Genomic DNA, 21607 nt, shown 5'->3' with positions numbered 1-21607 from the left:
TATCCAAAATCAGCAAACAAGCTACAAGCCAACAGCCTTGGTATAAGCAAATGTTCAAAGCAGTTATGAGAACAATTATGGAGACATAGAGACAAATCCTCTTATCTGGTGAAGTTATAAACATACTGAAAAATGATGTAACTGATACTTGTTTTGTTATAGAAATCTCCTGCACCTGCTTAAGTTTAGCGAGGTAAAATATGTCATATGGGGGTAAAGTAGGACTGGGCGATATATCGAGTTTTTTAAAAATATCGATATATTTTCATACGAGATATAAGATGTGACAATATCGTTTATATCGATATAGTATATGTTACGTTATAATTATACTTGTGGAGCCGCAAGTTTGCCTCTCTTTCATCCACTTTTGTCACTATGCAACGTTACTGGGCCTCGCCTCTCCTTCACTGAACACAACTCCCCCTCCCCCATTGCTTCACCTGCAGGCAACGACAAGATGGACACAGCAAATCTCCATTAACGACTTACCGCGGACCGCCCCGTGCGTGCGGCTGTTCAGCGTCGACGTGTTAGCGAGCTAACCGCGCTAACGACATGCATGGCCTAAAATCCTTTCATTTTCTCAAAAATCGACAGTGTGCCTTATGTATGAATTCTGGTTGTGCTTACTGACCGCGAACCGATTTTATGTGGTACACAGCGCTCAGCAATCTGTCAATAAATGCTTTAGTTCGACTTTGGTAAGCTACGAAGTCGCATTGCTTAATGCATTGTTGAAGCATTATGGCTACCATAGTCAGGAGCCTCGCGGAGTAATACGTACTGTGCTTCAACGTAATATTACCGTATTGTGTGTATAAGGACCATAAATGGCACCTGTTAAGAGACACGGTTATGAAGCAGATTTCAAACTCCAGCCTGTCAGTCACGCAGTAGAACTTGGGAATAGAGCAGCTGTGAAATCTGTCTTTGTTATTATGCTCAGTGTCTTTTAGTTTACATTTTGACTGCACAATTGTGAGCTTTTTTTTTTTTTATGCACAAAGACAACATTGTTTTCTTTTATTTATGGAGCATTATTATTTAATAAATGCTGATAATTTATTTTTGAGTAATTTCTTCATGTACATCTACGCTGTATGTTTTTTTTGGGGTTTTTTTGTTTTTTGTGTCCCGTTTGGATCTTTAGCCATCAGAATTGTTGTCTTAAGGCCAAGAAAGATGCCAAGCGGATTTATTTTACCAAGTGGATCATCATGGCCTTGCCATATTGGTCCATTTGATTGACCTTTATTATAATTATGAATTTATTTTATTATTCAGTTGCTACAAACGGGACAGACATGACTGGGGGATAGGACAGGGAGAGAGAATGAAAGAAAGAGAGGGAGAGAAAGAAAACCAAAGGGGAGAAGAGACGGTGAGAAGGGGGAGAAGAAAGAAAGAAAAACAAACAAAAAAAAACAAAAAAACACCTGGGTCACCTGTATGGAGAAAAAAAACAGAAGAGAAAGCAAACAACAAAGAGCAACATAATAAAAAAAAGGGCACCATCACAAACTAGCTAGCAGTAGATATCAGTAGATACTAAATAATAAACGATATTGTGCAGCACGCAAGATAGACAGCGTACAATGTGCTTTGAGGCAGCAGCCAAGAAAGCTGTAGTCCGCGTCTGTGAATACCCGTGTGTACACCTGTGTGCATACCTGTGTGGATCAGCATGCTTGCATTCCAAAGGTTTCTCCATGTAACGATCTGCTAGGGAGTGTGGGGGGCCACAGCCCCGTCCTCCAGGGTATGAAGCAGGTATGGAGGAGATCAAAACTCCAGACATCCAGAGGTCCCCAGAACACAAGAGACCAAGGAAGACCAACAGAGGGGCAGCCGCGCCACTGTCCCAGTAAGAGCTGAGGAGAGTCCCAGATGAGGGCTCACTCAGCAGCCGCGGAGCAGAAGCCAGGGGGAGTTGCAGTGACGCGCCCGTGAGCTCCGCCGGCAGCCAGCTGTGCCCGACTGACCGAGCCCCAGGCCGAGAGGCCGGGGGCACCCCACCTCCGAAGTGGCCCGAGCGAGCCCCAGGCTCCAGGCCCCGATAAGCGGCCGCCAAGGAGTGAGCCGGTGTGTACCCGGACGCCCACCCCCAGACACAAAGAACCACCAACGCACCGATGTCTGAGGGAGTCCGCCACCGGCAGGGGAAGTGGTGGGTGGAGATAGGCCTCCAAACCTTGGAGGGCCTGAGATGTCCCCAGAGAGGTGACGTCTGATACCCAACCTGACATATAGACACAGACATACAGGCACACACAGACACAAACATCCATCCCCACCCTTATGCTCTCATATGCACTTACTCCACACTCAACCAACATGGAGACAGACATAAAGAGACGCTGTACACACGATCACACTCCCCAAGCGTACTCTACGAACCGGGTCTAGGTACCCTTGCCCCTGGAGGGGGGAACTGCACCCAGACCCAGGTGGTGTTACCCTTTTCCCTGCGGTGGGGAGAGGCAGACCGCCCCGAGCTGTATGTTAATAAAAGTGCCTGTGTGACATCTGGGACACAGCTTTGACTAAGAACTCTTTTTGTTCTTAACTTATGGCTTAAAAACAAAATGTCGAGATATATATCGTATATCGCCATCCAGCTAAAAAATATCGACATATGAATTTCGGGTCATATCGCCCAAGCAACTAATTTTCAGTAAATTTTCTATATTTCTTTCAAGTAACATACTGGTTTTTGTTTTGTATTGTAGTTTAATCATTTATGTTATTATGAAAACAAGTTTATTTGTGCTTCTATAGGTTGTCAGTTATAATTGTTAGATAGAAAATTAGCAAAAATACGTATCAGTGGGTCACACTTTCAGAGAAATTAAATCAGTGTATCTCTAGTTCTGTGCAATATGCCACACATGATGTCTTAAAAGCGAAATTTTGCTGTGTAAAAATGCTGTACATATCAGGGAAAGGAAAAAAAACATTAAAGTGTGACACCCAAAAATGAAAAAAAAAAAATGTAAGAATGAGAGGACGGGAGAGGAAGATAAGACATTATTATCAAAGGAAATAATGGCTCTTTGTGACACAGATCAGCTGATCACAGCCTGCGCACAAAGAAAAATCTACTGGAACTAAAAACATACATTTTTACATCTGTCATTTGTAAGAGATTCCTTTTCCCATGCTCCACTGCACATCTCCTACACCTGCCAAATCCCACCTTAAACCCTAGGCTATATTCTTTGCAAGCTCCTTTGACTACGATGACCTGGATGACTGAGAACCTTCACAGACACCTAGGCTATACCACACTTCTGCTCATTTTAATACAATCACTTAATATTTTATTATTCTAAAAAAATTAAGTTATGGGGGAAAGAACTTAATTTTGCAATGTAATGATCCCAGCTGTAACACACAGCTATAGTGAACGGATTTTCATCTGCTCAGTGACTGTGATGCACCACTTCCACCAAATCCCAGATGAGAATATTACTAGAGTTGCATGACCATCTGTTTATGTTTAACAAGGAGACAGACCTCTCTGGGGTCTACAGTAGCTGACCAACATCACTAAGGAATTATTATATTAATTTTGCCTGTGGATGACTTTATTTTGAACATTTTACTATGTCTGTAGTCAGAGGCGGAGCCAGACATTTGAAACACCTGGGGCTTAGCCCTAAAGGGTAGTTTTGAGTTTTGTTCAAAGATGACTTCATATAGGGAAAAAAATATATCACATATGCAGGACACCTTAAACTAGTTTTTTAATTAAGCAGCAAGGCAGAACAAAGTCGGGGCTGTATCAAGACACGAGGACTAAACCCCAATTCAACCAGACCCTGAACTGATCCGGAATTAAAACAGGACTACAACAGTTCAAAATCAGGACTACTTGGGATTTAACCAAGACAGAATCAGAACTAGAACTAGATGATAGTAGCACTGAAAATCATCGTAGACCTGCACTTTTTAATTCTACCAAAGTACACTATTTAGATTGAGAAAAGTTTATATAATTATTTAGCCTTGTTGTGCAAACAAGCCTGCATAACTTAATAAATGTAGAATTTGAAAAATTGCAAACCTAAAAAGAAACACTAGGTACGAGATACATGAGGACCTATGATACGGTGATACTTTTGGTAAACAACCATTTGACTAACATGTGTGTCTCACCTGCTCTTGTTCCATCTCTGTTCTGTCCTCATTCTCCATCTCCCCTCTCTCTCCCTCTCTGTTCCTCTTTGTGCTTACAATAATCAAATATACAGTTGAAACCAGATATTTACACACTCTTCAGATCAAATTTTAATTTTAACATCAAATTGGACTAAATGTTTATTTTTTTAGATTGATAAATATAAAAAACATATTTGTTAACTTTAAGAGTAAAGAGAGAAACTATCTGTATTTCTTAATTGTAAATGGCACCAAATTGTATTCAAAATTGAGCCACACTTATGGAGCTCCACAGTTCTGTTTCTGGTGTTTGGTTGACATCTCTTGATTTTCCCATTTCAAAGAAACAGGCTCTGTGTTTTGCCTTATATGCATCCACAGGTGTGCCACCAATTTACTCACATGGACTCTACTAACTTATCAGAAGCTTCTTCAGCTCAGAATGGAATCGTCTGGAGTTTTCTTATTAATTAACAAACTTAGTGTACATGTACTGCTAAATTTGATGAAAGTGATAAAAATAGACAGCTCTGTCTCTCTTTATTCTGACATTTAACTAATTCAAACGATATTTCAATATTTATTTATCCAAAACAAAACAAGTTTACTCTAAATTAATGTTGTACAGTAAAAAAATGTTCTTGTGTTTTCCATAAAGTGTAGGTAAGTATCTGGTTTAAACTGTGAATATACTGCTGTGTAATGAAGTTCCTCATGTTTTGCATAGAAATATACTGAACAACATTCAAAGCATAATATATAAAATACTACCAGAGTTTTTTCTTTGAAAGACGCTCATTATGTCCATTCTTGTATATCAGTACATTACTGAAACTGATTTATTTAGCCGTGGAGGGTAACAACTGAAAATATGAAATAAACACACATGTAAGCTGAGACTCTCTAAAGAAACAGCATTGTTGTTGTTCGGCTTTTCATTTCGCCATTTGTTGATTCACTTGAAGAGCGAGTAACATAATATGGGTCAAGTGATCAGTTTGATATCAATCTTTCGTGATACACCGTCATATTTACATTATTTGTACAGTACGAATGCTTTGCTTTGGTACCTGGTCAAACTTCAGTTCTCCTCTGTCTGCCTAGCTCCGTTTCTCCAACAGCGGACTGGCAGGCAGCAGCTGCCCCGCCCCGCTTAGTGCCTGAGCTCGGATCATACCAATATTAGGGGGGATTTACGAACAGTCGTAAATTCCCACAGTGTGCACTATGTGCTTCGAATATTGTGTGTAGTTTTTTTCTTTATACAGTTGTCAGCCAGGCATCTAACTATGAAAAAATTACACTCCAAAAGACCCCGGGCTTAAGCCCAGTAAGCCCCCCCCCCTCCCCGCTCCGCCACTGTATGTAGTGGTCATGCCAAGTGACAAGAAAAACCTGTGTCTTTAAGGGGGTGGAACCTGTGGTCCCAGACTCAATGATGAGCAAATAAAGAGAAAGAAACAAAAGCAATTAACAAAAGAGCTGTTGTTCATTTAAAAAATAAATGTAACAAAATTATTCAGAAAGGTGTCTAGTGGTGTCTTGTTTTAAAAGGTAAAAACTAAAGCAAGAAAAAAAATAGTAAAATAGACCCAGCTGATTGCAGATATGTACTTACCTACTTATTTGTGGAGGCCTAAAATAAAAAAATAAAAAAAGAGAAATAAATAAAACTTTTTTTTAAATGAATGAGAAAAAGAATTGCTGTAATTACAGGAATATTCATTTAAAATGATTTGTAAAATGCTTTTTTTAAGTTCTAAAACATTTTTAACTGAGACTTTAAAGCTTTATGCATTTGTTATTAATATTAGATTTTTTTATTTTTATTTATTTATTTCATCCTGGGAATTCTCTGTGACTAAAACGAATGATAGAAAAATAAAAATTAGTAAAGTAAAAAAAATCCTTTTCAGAAAACATGCTTTACATGAAGCACGTGCGTTTAACAGAAAAACGGTGTTAAAGGGTTGGCTTTTTACTCACTCTTTGATCATCAGTCATCAGTCATTCCGAAGTCAGTGTATTTCCCACGGTCCCACGTTTCAATTTCAGTGTTAGAAAAGAAACCGCTCGGCTGCTGGGGCTGTAAACAGAAAAATTCCCGTGAAGCTGCTTCCACTTTCCTGAGCTGCAAAGGCGCTCTGAAGCTCCACTGCCGAGCAGCAGCTTTAAGTCAGGGAAGCAGCCCAGCTTTAACAAGCGCGTTCAGCCAACTCAAGTTCCGTTCACGACTTTCAAAATAAAACACAAGAGGTTTTTTTCACCACCTTTTTTTCTTTCTTTTTTTTTTAATATGGACTAGCCCATCTCCTGCCTGATTCCAGTGTATGTGAAAAAAAAAACGTCAGCCCTGACTCTATATAATTTCATAGACCAGGGTTATGCCTAATATCCCCAGGCACAAAGGAATGACTGTGCAGGTAGAAAGGGCTGTAAACTCCTCAGGGTGGGATAGGAGCTAAAAACACATGAGTTAGACAGTAAATGAAGTGATGATCTAAAGCCTAGTGAAGTACTAAAGCCTACTATTGAAAAATGAATATTTTGAACTGGGAATCGGGGAGCGCTATTGTCTTGAATTCACTTTTATTTATGTACCACTGAACTCATAAATGTCAGATTTTTGCAAATCATACTGATTTTATTTTCTTGGGGGTAAATGGATCACCTATTTCTGGGACCACAAAGGAGAGCAAGTATCAGTGGTAGGATGATGTGGCAGCTGTCAGACATGCAATGACTCTTCTAGGACACTTAGGGGAAGAGAGTTGCTTGAACCAAGAAACAGAATGACTAGACTAATGGAACTTCTTACTATCAACCAAATGTCTACTTTTTTCCATCTGTATTTTCTGCTACTACTTTATTAGTCAAAAGGAGGAGGAGAAGTAGCAAAATGCCTTTGCAGAAAAGAACAAATATCAAAAGATGACAGTCATGGGATCTGAGCATGTTGTGTTCATCATTTAATCATTATTAAATTTTCAGCAGTAGACTCTAAACCAGTGGTAGGCAACCTTTTTGATGATGAGTGCCATCTAAAATTTCCTCAGAAGTCAATGTGCCATATAATTGCATTAGCAATAAATATAATAACCCTCTATATCAACAGTTACACACTATATAGAACAACTTTATAGAATTATATTTGTTCGCAGATGTTGGCAGCTATCAGCGAACAGTTATCAGCTATTTTGAAACAAAAAAAGACACTTTTTTTCCATAACAAGAACTCCATAACAGCAAATGAACTGTACAACAGAAAATGCATGTCTTGTTGGTATATGTATAATTTCTATACATTTTACATCAGATAAAAACTTTGGCTGTAAGATTCAGATAATTATCTATTAAAAGCTAGACATTTTAAATGAGAATAAGAAAGAAAAGTCAAAGGAGCTTGCAAAGAAAAGCGTCTGGACTTCTTTAAGTTGCTTGAAGACGTTTCACCTCTCATCCGAGAAGCTTCTTCAGTTCTAAGGTCAAATGGTGGAGAGTCCCAGATATAAACCTAGTGGGAGTGACCCCCCACAGAGGGACAAAAGGACCCCCTGATGATCCTCTAATCGCCTGAGCCAAGGTGTGAAACTGGGCGTGGGTCCCAATCAGCCAGAGTTTCGGGTGTGTTCATTGTGAAACCTGGCCCCACCTTATCATGCGAATTCCTGAGGTCAGCTGGCCCAGGATGTGAGTGGGCGTTAAGGCGTCTTTCATTGTTCATTGTGATGTTAAGTTAGACTCTTTTTCTCCAATTGAAATTTCTGAGTTAACTTCAATAATTACTTCCTCCAAAACCATCAACGTGTCTTTTAGACCCCATTCCTACAAAACTGCTCAAAGAAGTCCTGCCATTAATTAATTCTTCGATCTTAAATATGATCAACCTATCTCTAATAATCGGCTATGTACCACAGGCCTTCAAGCTGGCTGTAGTTAAACCTTTACTCAAAAAGCCATCTCTAGACCCAGCAGTCTTAGCTAATTATAGGCCAATCTCCAACCTTCCTTTCATATCAAAAATCCTTGAAAGAGTAGTTGTCAAACAGCTAACTGATCATCTGCAGAGGAATGGTTTATTTGAAGAGTTTCAGTCAGGTTGCAGAGTTCATCACAGCACAGAAACAGCTTTAGTGAAGGTTACAAATGATCTTCTTATGGCCTCTGACAGTGGACTCATCTCTGTGCTTGTCCTGCTAGACCTCAGTGCAGTGTTTGATACTGTCGACCATAATATCCTATTAGAGCGATTAGAACATGCTGTAGGTATTACAGGTACTGCACTGCAGTGGTTTGTATCATATCTATCTAATAGACTCCAATTTGTGCATGTAAATGGAGAGTCCTCTTCACACACTAAGGTCAATTATGGTGTTCCACAGGGTTCAGTGCTAGGACCAATTCTGCTTACATTATACATGCTTCCCTTAGGCAGCATCATTAGAAGACATAGCATACATTTTCACTGCTATGCAGATGACACCCAGCTCTATCTGTCCATGAAGCCAGATAACACACACCAATTAGTTAAACTGCAGGGATGTCTTAAAGACATAAAGACCTGGATGGCCGCTAACTTTCTGCTTCTTAATTCAGATAAAACTGAGGTTATTGTACTCGGCCCTGAAAATCTTAGAAATATGGTATCTAACCAGATTCTTACTCTGGATGGCATTACCTTGGCCTCTAGTAACGCTGTGAGGAACCTTGGAGTAATTTTTGACCAGGATATGTCCTTCAACGCACATATTAAACAAATATGTAAGACTGCGTTCTTCCATTTGCGCAACATCTCTAAAATTAGAAATATCCTGTCTCAGAGTGACGCTGAAAAACTAGTTCATGCATTTATTACTTCCAGGCTGGACTACTGTAATTCATTATTATCAGGATGTCCAAAAAACTCACTGAAAAGCCTTCAGCTAATCCAAAATGCTGCAGCAAGAGTACTGACAGGGACTAGACAGAGAGAGCATATTTCTCCTGTTTTGGCTTCCCTTCATTGTCTTCCTGTTAAATCCAGAATTGAATTCAAAATCATGCTCCTCACATACAAGGTTTTAAATAATCAGGTCCCATCTTATCTTAATGACCTTGTAGTACCATATCACCCTATTAGAGCACTTCGCTCTCGCTCTGCAGGCCTACTTGTTGTTCCTAGAGTATTTAAAAGTAGTATGGGAGGGAGAGCCTTCAGTTTTCAGGCCCCTCTTCTGTGGAACCAGCTTCCAGTTTGGAGACAGACACTATCTCTACTTTTAAGATTAGGCTTAAAACTTTCCTTTTTGCTAAAGCATATAGTTAGGGCTGGACCAGGTGACCCTGAATCCTCCCTTAGTTATGCTGCAATAGACATAGGCTGCCGGGGGATTCCCATGATGCATTGAGTTTTTCCTTTCCAGTCACCTTTCTCACTCACTATGTATTAACAGACCTCTGTGCATTGAATCATATCTGTTATTAACCTCTGTCTCTCTTCCACAGCATGTCTTTCATCCTGTCTTCCTTCTCTCACCCCAACCGGTCGCAGCAGATGGCCGCCCCTCCCTGAGCCTGCTTCTGCCGGAGGTTTCTTCTTGTTAAAAGGGAGTTTTTCCTTCCCACTGTCGCCAAAGTGCTTGCTCATAGGGGGTCATATGATTGTTGGGTTTTTCTCTGTATCTATGAAGCACCTTGAGGCGACTTTTGTTGTGATTTGGCGCTATATAAATAAAATTGAATTGAATTGAATTGAATTGAATTGAATTGAATTGAATTGAATTGAAGATCTGACAGTTACCAACTGTCAGCTACTTAGGAAAGGATCCTGGTGTTATTTGTCTCTCAGAAATAGTTCATAACTTCCCTTCAACTCATTCATGTCACCTAAAAAGTAAACCTGTTTCTCCATCACCTGTTCAGCTCTGATGATTCAGTAAGGACATCTCCTGGTTTCATCTTCATGTTTCCCTCTCACCAGATAACCAAACCAATATCATGACCAGCAGCTTCTACAGCTGTGGCTCCAGCAAACATCAGCTGATACTAGAAATTAATATTAAATAAATTCTAACAACAGCTGATCAAGCTTAAACGTGCTGCTGTTGTTTAGCACGACATCCGCTGGTTTCTTCTTGTGGGAGATAAACAAGAGAGATGGGACTTGCGACAGAAAAGTTGATTAGCTTATCATTGATCAGTTTCATAATTGAAGTAAAAACAGGAGAGGGAGAGAATGAGAGAAGAAGAAGCAGCTGCAGGTTAAAGATGCAGAATAACTCCAGCTTTGTGTCTTTTTCATTGTAGCTGAAGTACGGGACAAACTGTTCCTTTTCAGCTCAATACAAAATGTGTAATATTTTCTCTGATGATTCTGTTTTTTACGGGACGGTCGGCAACTCTCAAGGTCAAGGTCAAGGTAACTTTATTTATACCCAAGGGCAAGGTAAATTTGCTTTACAGAAAAATGACAGCATTTGCCATCCCTTTAAAAACACACATACCTAGTAAATATATAAAGCTCACTGTGGCACATATATAGTGATTTTAATATTTCGAATCAAAAACAGTTCTTATTTAATTCAGTGACAGCAACGGGGACAAAGCTATTTTTATAACGCTTTGTCCTGCATCTCGGAAATAGAAACCTCCGTCCTGAGGGAAGAAGCTGAAATTTACCCCTTAGAGGATGGGAACCATTTTTAAGGATTGATAAAGCCATCCTCTGTACCTGCTTAGAGTACAGGGAGGCTAAACAAGACTGTGGCTCACCTATCAGACGACTGGACCATCTCACTATCTGATTTAGAGAGTTTTTATCTGTGACAGAGGTCTGACCAAACCATGCCACCAAACAAAAGGATAAAACAGACTCAATAAAAGAACGATAAAACAAAGTTAAAAATTTTTGGTCAATGTGGAAATGAACAAGTTTCCTAAGGCAATAAAGGTGCTGGTGACCCTTTTTACAAACTGATTTGCAATTTTGATCAAAGTTCAGTTTTTCATTTATTATGGTCCCAAGATATTTATATGATTGTACTTGCTCTATTTTCTGACCTTTAATTAAAGTGACTCCGTGCCCATTTTGTTGTTTCCTAAAATCAACAACCATATCTTTTGTTTTAGATATGTTCAGCTGGAGATAAGACTCCTCACACCACTGAACAAAGTCATCAATGACTGGACCGTGGTTAATTTCACCCTCTTTCAGTAAGCTGACAATAACAGAGTCATCTGCATATTTAATAATGACCCTGTTTTCATGTCTGCCCTGACACATATTTGTATAGAGAGTGAATAATAAGGGCGATAGGACGCACCCTTGAGGAGAGCTTATGACTAACTAAGGTTCTCCTCACTAAGAGAACTAAGGTTCTCTACTAACTAACCTTATGAATAAAATAAAGTTCACTATCAGTAACATCATATCACCCACCCAGCAGAAACTTTGTCATGCTAGCTAGTAGGCGGTATGAGTTATTGTAACTGACTGTAAAAAGTCAGCACAACGAAAATAAACTCCACCTAAACTTGGTTTATATCTGACCCAGATAGACTGCAGGTCATAACTTCTCACCTGAAGTTCAGTTCACTTGATACTCGGACCCACGGCCGCCTCAGGTCTCTCCTCCTCCTGCCTCCCCTTTCCCTCATCCACTCTGTGGAAACTCCGCCATAGCCACCGCCAGAGTTATTTTTACACATCTGCCAGCACCTGGCCAATCCACCAGCTATCATTGTTTATACTGTTACTAAAAAGAAAAGAAAAAATCATCAGCCCATAAAAACGAAAAATCACCATCGGCCATTGGGTACATGCCCTGTATGCCCGATGGCCAGTCCAGCTATGGTCATGCCATCAGTTAACTCTTCATGTGCCAGCTGTTGCACTGTGCCCAGGGTTGCCGACCCCCGCTCTAAACAGTTCACCAGGGTCTTTAATTGCTACTTGATGAAATAAGCTGCTCCTCAAATTTAAATTTTTGTTTTGTTTTTGTTCATTTTTTTGATGTAATTTCACACATGTTAATAGTCTGACACCTTCACTACTGTTCTATGATAGTAAAAATAAGGAAAACCATTGATTGCAGTCACTTCTCAAGAGGCACTAAAATGTTATTTTGAAGAGGAGTAGTATTTCCTGTGTATTGTGAGTCTCTGTGTTTGTCTTGACAGTTTATCGAACTACAAGTGTGCAGGAGCTGCAGCCCTTGAGAGAGTGAGAAAGGAAACCATTTGCCCTCCCTGCACACAAATGAGGATAATTACAAACACGTTGAACTCCAACTTTTAACCAAATGCCAACCCCTACTGTTTTTAACCAGTTCTTTGTTCGCCTTGATGCATGCTCAATCATCCAGTTAAGTAAATTTCCAAAAGTTGATTCTGTTCATCTGGATGTAGCCTTTTCAGTGGAAGAAACATTTCGTCACTCATCCAAGTGACTTCTTCAGTCTCAGCTGACTGCAGGTTTCCCCAGTCTTATAAACAGTACATTGCATAATGACGGAAACCAGCCCAGTGAAGGAACAACGGGCTGGAAGGTCAGTTCCTTCATCATAATTATGTAATTTCTCATGACCATTGATCAACAACCACTAATCACGACCACTGATAAATGGCCATTAGTACCATTCACAGAGAGTTGGGGAATGGCTCCAATCACAGCATTGTAAGATGGCGAAAGATGTACCCTTAGGTGCCCTCCTCTATTCAGAGGTGGCCTTTTCGGCAACTGTGGCTCAGGGGGTTGGGAAGCGTATCTGTAACCGGAAGGTCGCCGGTTCGATCCCCAGGCTCTCTGTCCTGGTCGTTGTGTCCTTGGGCAAGACACTTTACCCTTCCGCCTACTGGTGTTGGCCAGAGGGGCCGATGGCGCGATATGGCAGCCTTGCTTCTGTCAGTCTGCCCCAGGGCAGCTGTAGCTACAACCATAGCTTGCCTCTACCAGTGTGTGAATGTGAGAGTGAATGAATAGTGGCATTGTAAAGCGCTTTGGGTGCCTTGAAAAGCGCTATATAAATCCAATCCATTATTATTATTATTTCCCTTTTCACGTAAATGGCCTCCTCGACACCGCGCTCAAACCAGCGTTCCTCCCTGTCCAGGATGTGTACATCCTCATCATTGAAAGAGTGTCCACTGGCCTGTAGGTGTGAATAGACTGCAGAGTCCTGGCCTGACGAGGTAGCTCTTCTGTGTTGTGCCATCCCCTTCACTAAAGGGTGTTTGGTTTCCCCGATGTATAAGTCCTGGCAATCCTCCTGGCATTTAACAGCATACACTATGTTACTCAGTTTGTGTCAGGGGACCCGATCCTTGGGGTTTAAAAGCCACAGAGACCCAGTGTTTAGAAAAAATGTGTCTCAACTGTTTATAAGATTGGGGAAAACTGCAGTCAGCTGAGACTGAAGAAGTCACTTGGATGAGTGACGAAACGTTTCTCCCACTGAAAAAGCTACGTCCAGAATCAACAGAATCAACTTTTGGACACTTCTTTGTTCTTATGGACACTGCTTTTTGAGCAGTAGTGCCTTACTTACATAATTTTTCCTGTAAATTTGCCATATTTAAAATAAAAGGAGGATATTAGCTTTTACAAGTTGACTTTCTCTGTTATAAGATTTCCCAACTATTGCCCTTAAATTACAAAAGTGGATAGCAACCTTACCCCAATTGACTTGGTGGGTGTTAGGAGGTTAAAAGACGCTGAAATATGAAATATAGTTATATTATATTATCTTCTTAATGTATAAACAATGCTCCACGCAATATTTTACATTTGTCCATTTAGGCATTAATTTTTTTTATTTTTTATTTTTATTTTTTTGACGGTACAATTTTACATTTATTTGGGATTTTCTATAGTCCACACATGGTATACATACAGGCTCAAATGTATAAATATACTCAAATATTTTATTTTATTTTATTTTATTTTTTTTGGTGTCCCGTTTGGATCTTTAGCCATCAGAATTGTTGTCTTAAGGCCAAGAAAGATGCCAAGCGGATTTATTTTACCAAGTGGATCATCATGGCCTTGCCATATTGGTCCATTTGATTGACCTTTATTATAATTATGAATTTATTTTATTTTCAGTTGCTACAAATGGGACAGACATGACTGGGGGATAGGACAGGGAGAAAGAATGAAAGAAAGAGAAGGAGAGAAAGAAAACCAAAGGGGAGAAGAGACGGTGAGAAGGGGGGGAAGAAAGAAAAAAACAAACAAACAAAAAAACAAAACACCTGGGTCACCTGTATGGAGAAAAAAAACAGAAGAGAAAGCAAGCAACAAAGAGCAACATAATAAAAAAAAACAGCACCATCACAATAAACTAGCTAGCAGTAGATATCAGTAGATACTAAATAATAAACGATATTGTGCAGCACGCAAGATAGACAGCGTACAATGTGCTTTGAGGCAGCAGCCAAGAAAGCTGTAGTCCGCGTCTGTGAATACCCGTGTGTACACCTGTGTGCATACCTGTGTGGATCAGCATGTTTGCATTCCAAAGGTTTCTCCATGTAACGATCTGCTAGGGAGTGTGGGGAGCCACAGCCCCGTCCTCCAGGGTATGAAGCAGGTATGGAGGAGATCAAAACTCCAGACATCCAGAGGCCCCCAGAACACAAGAGACCAAGGAAGACCAACAGAGGGGCAGCCGCGCCACTGTCCCAGTAAGAGCTGAGGAGAGTCCCAGATGAGGGCTCACTCAGCAGCTGCGGAGCAGAAGCCAGGGGGAGTTGCAGTGACGCGCCCGTGAGCTCCGCCGGCAGCCAGCTGTGCCTGAGTGACCGAGCCCCAGGCCGAGAGGCCGGGGGCACCCCACCTCCGAAGTGGCCCGAGCGAGCCCCAGGCTCCAGGCCCCGATAAGTGGCGGCCAAGGAGTGAGCCGGTGTGTACCCGGACGCCCACCCCCAGACACAAAGAACCACCAACGCACCGATGTCTGAGGGAGTCCGCCACTGGCAGGGGAAGTGGTGGTGGGTGGAGATAGGCCTCCAAACCTTGGATGTCCCCAGAGAGGTGGCGTCTGATACCCAACCTGACATATAGACACAGACATACAGGCACACACAGACACAAACATCCATTCACACCCTCATGCTCTCATATGCACTTACTCCACATTCAACCAACGTGGAGACAGACATAAAGAGACGCTGTACACACGATCACACTCCCCAAGCATACTCTACGAACCGGGTCTAGGTACCCTTGCCCCTGGAGGGGGAAACTGCACCCAGACCCAGGTGGTGTTACCCTTTTCCCTGCGGTGGGGAGAGGCAGACCGCCCCGACTCCGCAGCAGCAGGGAGGCCCCACACTCCAGACCGCAGTCGGACGGCCAACTCCTCCTAGCCCCCCCCGCTCCAGCAGGCCGCAGAGAATGGGGGTGAGAGAAGACTCCAAACCTCCCTCCACCCGCTCATTGTAGTGTTGATGCATGTGTGTTCTAAGGTGCATTTAAAACCCAGGAGGGCATGGAGCTACCTGCCAGAGAGCAGCAGGTAAGCGCATAGTCCCTCCTGCTAGCCCTCAATGTCTACGTGTATTGAGAGGTGGGCAACGACGCCAGGGGTGAGGTGTACACCCTGATGGTAATTTGGACTCCGTGTATCGTGCCCACCCCCAAGATCCTATATGTATGTGTAATGAGAGTGTGAGTAATGTGAATGTCTAAGTTGTGGGATAAAATTGAGGCAGAGGCAGCCAGAAGGGGACAGAGGGGGGGATAGCCTCCTCTGCACCCTGGTGACATACCCCTACTCCAAGGCCCTGCATGTGTGGGTGGTTGTGGTGGAGCAGGAAGAGGGAGGCAGCTGGAGATGGGGAGGGAAGGAAGGGAGGGGCAGGTGACCCCTCCCTGGGGCCAGCTCCCCCGCTGACCCCAGTAGGCACTCCCATACTCCGCGACCCGCCAGGGAAAGGGGGCCCAGGCCCATCCAGACCGGGGGCCAGCGCAGCGGCGCCCCCCGGCCCCACAGAGCCCAGGACAGTCCACCCAACCCCACCACAGAGAAAACTGCACCCACCCCACCATCCACTCATCTTCCAGACTACATGAGACAATATGTCATGATCCGGAGTCTGCGACTCCGTGTTTATGTTTAGTTTATTAGCATTCTGTAGTTTTGGTTACCTTGGGTGTTTATACTCTTCTGTTTCATGGTTCATGTTCCTATGTTCTGTGTCCCCCAGTCTGTGTTAAGTTGGTGTGTTATGTCATTGCGTGTATGTGTTTCCTGTTTTATTGTGAAGGTCTGCGTCTTATGTGAGTGTTTTCAGTTTGTCTCCCTACTCTCGTCACGTAATCACTCCCAGCTGTGTTCCCCACCTGTGTGTAATCTCCCTGTGTTCTCTGAGTGTATTTAAGTTGTGTCTTCTGTCATGGTAGTTGCTGGTTTGTCTGTGTTGTTTCCCCTCGGTCTCCCTGCGTCTCTCCGTATGTATTTCCCCGGACCTCCCTGCATCTTCATTTCTGGTTTGTGTTGTTAGTTTACCCAGTTTAGGTTTCCGGTTTCATGTTTTCCCACCATTGCTGTTTGTACCCACCCTTGTAAATAAATATTCACCTGCACCAGAGCTGCCACCTTTTGGGTCCTTTCTACTACTCCACACGGCTTGCCCCGGCAATCCGTGACACAATAGACGCCCAGGCTGAGATCTTCCTCCACCTCTCCTGTATCTCCCCCTCCTGCAGGGAGTTCCTGAGGAGAGGAAAGCTCCTGTAAGGTGTGACAATCTCCCCCACCAGTTGAAGAGCCCCCCAGGTGGCTCGATGCACCGGCGGCACCCTGCACCAGGGATGGGCCCCCATGCACCCACCCGCCCACAACCCCGGCAACACACCAACCAGGACCCAAGGCCCCGAGGCCCGGCCAGGGCCCCAGCCCAGAGACGGAGCGCCCCCAGAACCTCACGCCCATCCCGGACCCACCCAGGGGCAGACAGGCTACCAGGTCAGTAACCCACGTCCGTCAGCACAGACCCTCCCCTAACCCCGCTGCACGCAGCCACGAGGAAACAGTCACCCGAGAGCCAAAAGAGCCCCCAACTGGACATGACCGCTACCCCGGGTTGAGCCCCCCAAGGAAGATGCCTCCGGGGAACCCCCCGACGCCCTAAGCCTGTCCCTACCCCCACACCAATCACAACAGTGAAGGCGGGACCAAACTATGACCCCCCACTAGGTGATGGAGCTGATCAAAGGAGCCAAGAGCAATTGATCTGATGTGGTGGCAGAGGCTGTATCAAGACTAATGTAATCTAATAGATAATTTCTATATTGGTTAGAATTAAGTTTGTTTTTATTTTTCCAGTTCATGAGGACAGTTTTCTTGGCTATGCATAGGGCAGTGAAAACCATATGGGCTATATTCTTTTCTGAAGTGACATTATCTAAGCTGCCCAACAAACACACTAAGGGGGAAGTTGGAATGTTACATTTCAGACACTTTGATAAGTCTTCACATATCTCGCGCCAAAACTTCTGCACTGGTGGACAGAACCAAAGAGCGTGAATGTAATTGTCTGGTGTATTGCCTTGACAGTGTGAGCAGTTGTTGGAAAATGTAAAGCCCATCTTGAACATCCGATAACCTGTATAGTGCACTCTATGTAATATTTTGTATTGTATTAATTGCAGACTGGGATTTTTAATCAATTTAAAGGTTTTTAAGCATACCTGAGACCAGAAGTTTTGGTCTAAACTGACTGATAAATCTGCTTCCCACTTTGCAATAGGAAGGGATATTGATTCATCTAATTTAGAAAGTGTTCTGTATATTTTAGATAATAATTTGGGGGATTTAAGAGTAAAGAAATGTGCCGCACTTGGTGGTGTTTGTAATTCAACTTGACTGAGGTTAAATTTCTTTTTTACTATGGATTTAATTTGTTGATATTCTAAAAATCTTTTCTTGTTGATCCCATATTGTGCAACTAGTCTGTCAAATGGAATAAATTCTGTTCCCTCTAATATATGTTCTAAGTATTTAATTCCTTTACAACTCCATTCTGGGAAATTAATCATATTATTGTTTTGTAATATGTCAGGGTTATTCCAGATAGGTGTACGTTTGCATGGGATTAATGAAGACTCCGTTATTTTTAGAAACTCCCACCATGCTGTCAGAGAGAAGCTGATGTTGATACTTTTAAAGCATTCATGTCTTTTGATGTTTGAGCTAATAAATGGTAGGTCTGAAATCTCTAGATCCTTGCATAGTGCCTGTTCAACATCTAGCCAGGGCTCATCTAAGAAGGTATGTTTTGACCATTCTGAGATGAACTGAAGCCTGTTGGCTAAGAAGTATTGGTGAAAATTAGGCAGATCTAATCCTCCTCTATCCTTGGTTCTTTGTAGCGTTTTTAAGCTGATACGCGGGGGTTTATCTTTCCAAAGGAATTTGGAAATATATGAATCCAGAGATCTGAACCATTCTTGTTATGGTTTGTTAGGGATCATCAAAAATAAGTAATTTATTTTTGGCAAGATCATCATTTTTATAGTGGCGACCCTTCCCATGAGTGATATGGGTAAAGATTTCCATCTAGTCAGATCGCCTTCTACTTTCTTTAGAAGTGGGATGTGGTTTAATTTAGTTAAGTCTGAAAGCTTAGGAGAAACATTAATACCTAAATATTTAATATTTAGGCATTTAGGCATTCATTTAAATGACACTGAGAAAAGGCTATTGGCCACCGGCGTGGAACTGCCAAAAGTAGATAGGGCATAACCATACATATGAAACAAGAAAAGACCGCAGTGTAATCCATTTATTTCAACATATTAACTGTATTCTGAATATGACCTTTTTAAACAGTAACTGTAATGGAATACAGTTACTTATACTTTGTATTTTAACTACGTAACGCCGGTACATGCATTCCGTTACTCCCCAACACTGTCTGTGCAATATCTCTATTATTTTTATTATTATCCTGAGCTGGATTCTTGGAATTCATTATTTTCAGGTTCCTCTCCATTAACCATATCGAGTGAGTGTGTGTGCCTCTGTGATCACTGGAGCCATGCTGTCATGAGCAGTATCCCCCTAGTAGAGTAGCCTAGGCTAAATTGGTTCTGGGTGAGGGGCCAGATTAAAAGAGTTTTAAAGGGGAAAAAAAACATTAATGAAATTGAATCTAAGGGTTTCCTGCTCAAGACACAGTTACTAGAGTCCCCAAATTCATTACAACTTGCACACTAATAACTCATAACAATTATGTTATTATAAGTTATTATTGTAATTAGAGTTCATATTAGCTATTTGCTCATAGTTCAGTATTGGAATTTATAACAGCTGATACATGAAATTTTTAAATAGTATGATTGTTGATATTGCATAGTTTTCCACTATAGAGCAATCTGTAACTCTCTAGTTGATGTTTGTATTTGGAGTTAGTGCTTCAGTTTGAGAAGCAGTGACAACTTTGTTTATGCTTATGTGCTGAGTGATAGTTCAGGGTACTAAGCTTTCTTGGAATCACTCGGCATGGTGTTTGACAGAGACGACCAGGAGCTCAGTTGTTCTTTTGGGGGACATCGACACTCACATGGGCAATGACTGTGACCTCAAGGGGTGTAACTGGGAGGAGCAGCCTGCCCAGTCTGCAAAAGAGTAATGTTGTTGGACTTCTGTGCTAACCATAGTTTCTCCATAACAAACACCATATTTAAGCATAAGGGTGACGCTAGGTTATAGGTTGATGATCATTTTTGTAATTGTTTCATTGTTGCATTACAGCATGCAGCCTTGGATCCTTTGGTAAAGAGGAGCTGAGCTGCCAACTGATCACTGAGCACAGACCTAGTACACCCAAATGTGCACTCATTATGCTTTGGGAGTATATAAGAACCAGTCCATTTACCATTTACCTCAGAGCATTAAACTGCATTAGTCTGCCATGGCAGTTGTGCATTATACAAGCTGCTTTGTGATTTTCCTCGACCCCAACTTCTCTTTTAATTCTGGGTAGATTTAATGTCACATCTCTTGTCACTGATGCCTGGTTTGTTCTGTGTTGGATTCTGCTCCTGCTCTTCGGAGGTCCCAGAACAGTGATGCTGCCAAATATGAAATTACATCAATTTGACTATAGTGTTCCTGACTATTTGTAATGTTGTGCAAAGAGCCATCAGGCATCCATTCCATTTGAATAGCATTGTTTCATATCCTCAAGTCCATCATAGTAATCATGGACAAGAGAACGACTGCAAAAGAAATGTCCATCAATGAAGGGAAGACAACATGTGTCAAACATCATCATCTCCAAGTTGGCCACAATAAAAAAACTGGCCCCAGATGTGACTGTGGTTAGGGGGGTTTAAAAAGGAAACTTCAGAAGAGTTTGAGCCTACCCACCACTCAAGTAGTCATGTAAAACCTAGGTTTTTTTTATTTAAAGTGAGCTGCATTAAAGAAGACTCAGGATCATGGAGTTTACTAAAACGCACATTGGCAAAGCAAATAATTTTAGTGTAATCCTTTAGACAATTTTAGTGTATCCTTTAGACAGACTAAATAAAATGAAAGATGAGTTGCATCAGCTCTGTGTTGTGTGTGTGTCATACTCTTCCTCTGTCACAGGTCATCTCTCTTCCAACAATACATTGACTTTAAATATGTGCCTAAAAGCACCCAGTGAGGGTCTCTGAAGGTGCTGCAAAGATCTTAACCCAACTGATCATCATGTTTAAGAAATACCTTTTGCAAACTTATCCAGAATGTATTTGTTTTATCCTTGGAAACTAATAACATAAAATAAACTTCAGCAATCGACAAAAATCAAATGGGATGGTTGTAGGGCTGGGTATCGTCATTAATTACTACAACTGATTCAATTCAACTTTGACTCAGACAGCCAGAAATATTATAATTATAATTATTTGTCAGTGCATATCCATATTTTTATATCTATGTATAAAAACAAAGCTGACTCTTCTGAAACTTCATTACATGGGAAAGCATCACAGCAGATGCCTTTGTGTCAAAGTAACTGATGATAAAACAGAAAAATATGAAGGAGATTTTCCTGCCCTGGTCTTTTATTGCATATAACCCCCTTATTCCCTTATTCTGCAGTAGATCATAAACATCACTCAGCATATGAACATTACCTGATGCTGCTGAAGTGAAGCAGGTTTTATTGGAGACACAGCCAAGTGTCTGTGAAGGTTCTCAGTCATCCAGGTCATCGTAGTCAAAGGAGCTTGCAAAGAAAAGCGTCTGGACTTCTTTAAGTTGCTTGAAGACGTTTCACCTCTCATCCGAGAAGCTTCTTCAGTTCTAAGGTCAAATGGTGGAGAGTCCCAGATATAAACCTAGTGGGAGTAACCCCCCACAGAGGGACAAAAGGACCCCCTGATGATCCTCTAGTCGCCTGAGCCAAGGTGTGAAACTGGGCGTGGGTCCAAATCAGCCAGAGTTTCGGGTGTGTTCATTGTGAAACC

The 21607-nt window shown here is 41.8% G+C and overlaps 1 protein-coding gene across 3 annotated transcripts in view; it reads right to left on the bottom strand.

Annotated features, from left to right (window-relative positions):
* opn5 (opsin 5) overlaps positions 1–6299 on the bottom strand; it is a 72028-nt gene extending 65729 nt beyond the window's left edge. The window contains exons 1-2 of one of the 3 annotated variants that reach the window (XM_085247216.1): positions 6151–6299; positions 5783–5800 (exon numbers count right to left, since the gene is read on the bottom strand). The gene's annotated coding sequence lies outside the window, so the exon portion shown is untranslated. Of the gene's footprint in view, positions 1–5234; positions 5305–5782; positions 5801–6150 lie in introns of those variants that run through there. The other 2 variants (XM_085247218.1, XM_085247217.1) reach the window with 2 other exon arrangements.
* Positions 6300–21607: the final 15308 nt, after the last annotated feature.

The sequence above is a fragment of the Mchenga conophoros genome, linkage group LG15 (genome assembly GCF_057382185.1).
Source record: "Mchenga conophoros isolate Kocher_MC1m ecotype Shallow Benthic linkage group LG15, M_conophoros_male_GT1.1, whole genome shotgun sequence".
NCBI lineage: Eukaryota > Metazoa > Chordata > Actinopteri > Cichliformes > Cichlidae > Mchenga > Mchenga conophoros.
The sequence above is the reverse complement of the archived record's forward strand: the minus strand, read 5'-3'. Positions and strand labels throughout refer to the sequence as shown.